The following is a 2,916-nucleotide window of genomic DNA, read 5'->3' as shown; positions in this document are numbered from 1 at the left end:
CGTGGAGGGGAGGAGAGACTGACACTCTCTGTGAGCAACATGTGGGGAGGAGAGACCAACACGTCTCTGTACAACATGTTGGGAGGTGAGGACTGACACTACTCTGTAGCCAAACATGTTGGAGGGAGGCCGACACTCTCTGGAAGCAACATGTTGGAGAGAGACCGACACTCTCTGTGGAGGAGGAGAGATGACACTCTCTGTAGCAAACATGTTGGGGAGGAGAGGACCAACACTCTCTGTAGCAACATGTTGGGGAGGAGAGACCAACACTCTCTGTAGCAACATGTTGGGAAAGAGAGACAGACACTCTCCTGTGGAGGGAGGAGAGACTGGACAATCTCTGCTAGCAACATGTTGGAGGTGAGACTGACACGTTGTAGCCACATGTTGGGAGGAGAGACCGACATTCTCTGGAGCAACATGTTGGGAGGAGAGACCAACACTCTCTGGAGCAACATGTTGGGGAGTGAACAGACACCTCTCTGTAGCAAACATGTTGGGAGGTGAGACAGACACTCTCTGTACCAACCATGTTGGGTAAAGAGAACGACCTCTCTGTAGCAACAATGTTGGGGGAGAGAGACGAAATTCCTCCTGTTTTAGCAAAACCCTGTTGGGGGAGGAAGAGACCCAACACTTCTGTAGCAAACATGTTGGGAGGTGAGACAGACACTCTTGTAGCAACATGTTGGGGAAGAGAGACGACACTCTCGTGTGGGAGGGGAGGAGAGACCGACACTCTCTGGAAGCAACATGTTGTTTGGAGGGAGAGGACCAACACTCTCTGTTAGCAACCATTTGTTGGGGAGGAGAGACCAACACTCTCTGTAGGCAACATGTTGGGGGGAGAGACCAACACCTCTGGGCAACATGGTTTGGGAGGAGAGAGCAGGACACTCTCGTTGGAAACACATGTTGGAGGAGAGACCAACACTCTTCTGTAGCAACATGTTGGGGAGAGAGACCGACACTCACTGTGGAGGGGAGGGAGGACTGGACCTCTCTGTAGCAACTTTGGAGGTGAGACAGACACTCTCTTGTAGCAACATGTTGAGGGAGGAGAGACCGAACTCTCTGTAGCAACATGTTGGGAGGAGAGGACAGACCATCTTCTGGAGCAAACATGTTGGGGAGGAGGAGACCGACACTCTCTGTGGAGGGGAGAGAACTGACACTCTCTGTAGCAACATGTTTGGGGAGGAGAGACCAACACTCTCTGTAGCAACATGTTGGGGGAGGTGAGACTGGACACTCCTCTTGTAGCAACATGTTGGGGAGGGAGACCGACACTCTTCTGATGCACATGTTGGGGAGAGAGGACCGACACTCTCTGCTAGCACATGTTGGGGAGAGAGACAGGACACTCTCTGGTTAGCACATGTTGGGAAGAGAGAACGACACTCTCTGTGGAGGGGAGGAGAGGACGACACTCTCTGGAGCAACAGTGTTGGGGAGGAGAGACCAAACCCTTGTAGCAACATGTTGGGGAGGAGAGGACCAACACTCTCTGTAAGCACATGTTGCGGGAGGAAGGACAGACACTCTCTGGAGCAACATGTTGGGGAGGAGAGACTGACACTCTCTGTAGCAACATGTTGGGGAGGAGAGACAGACACTCTCTGTGGAGGGGAGGAGAGACCGACACTCTCTGGAGCAACATGTTGGGTAGGAGAGACTGACACTCTCTGTGTAGGGGAGGCGAGACCGACACTCTCTGTAGCAACATGTTGGGGAGGTGAGACTGACACTCTCTGTGGAGGGGAGGAGAGACCAACATTCTCTGTGGAGGGGAGGAGAGACCAACATTCTCTGTGGAGGGGAGGAGAGACCAACACTATCTGGGGAGGGGTGTTGAGGAGAGGGGAGGAGAGACCAACACATTCTGTTGGACTGAAGTTTTGAAAAGTGGTACACCTCAAGAACCACTTTACAAAAGGACCTTTTGAAGAACCCTTTCTGGTTCCAGGTAGATGCCTTTTGGTTCCGGGTAAATGCCTTTTGGTTCCGGGTAGAACCCTTTTGGTTCCGGGTAGATGCCTTTGGTTCCGGGTAGATCCCTTTTGGTTCCGGGTAGAACCCTTTTGGTTCCGGGTAGAATTCAGATTGAACCACTTCCACAGAGGAAATGGAACCAAAAAGTGTTCTCCTATGGGGACAGCCAAAGAAACACTTTGGAACCCTTTTTGTAAGAGTGTAGGTTAACAAGTAGACAAGATAAACCACATCAGACGATGATCTATCGTGCAGCTATGAGGCCCAGTAAAACTAATTCTAAAGGCTACTTACACAAGAGAGTGATGAGAGAAAACACCACAGCCGTCCATCTCGTGGTCTATGGTGTGATGGTGACTGTCAGAGAGAGTGGTGAGTAACAAGGTCTTTGCTGCGTATTTCGTGTTCATGATAGATGTACTTTACCATGAAAGACATCGAGCAGCGATTGGTCGATGGAATGGAAAGTTTTCAGCTCGTGGTACACTTGTTGTGTGACATGAAGGGAGGGTTTACATCGAAGTTAAACAAGTTTCACACCAACATGACGTCACTGGGAAAAATATTCAGCTTCCTTTGAGGGTTCGTTGTAGATAGCAACCACCTAAATATCAGCACATGTCCAAAGTCAACTACTGCAACATCATTTAAACACACAATGAAGAAACCAAAACACTAAATTATTGATGTCACTTCATCCTTGAAAGAAGAAGACTTGAGACAGAGACCTATCTTAGAGACAGAGACCTATCTTGAGACAGAGGCCTATCATGAGAAGAGGCCTATCATTGAGACAGAGACCTATCTTGAGACAGAGACCCTATCTTTGAGACAGAGACCTTATCTCGAACAGAGGCCTATATGAACAGAGACCTATCTTGAGACAGAACCTAATCTTGAGACAGTTGCCTATTCTTGAGA

Source organism: Salvelinus sp. IW2-2015, linkage group LG3, assembly GCF_002910315.2.
Source record: "Salvelinus sp. IW2-2015 linkage group LG3, ASM291031v2, whole genome shotgun sequence".
In the NCBI taxonomy this organism is placed as follows: Eukaryota; Metazoa; Chordata; class Actinopteri; order Salmoniformes; family Salmonidae; genus Salvelinus; species Salvelinus sp. IW2-2015.
This window is presented reverse-complemented; position numbering follows the sequence as displayed.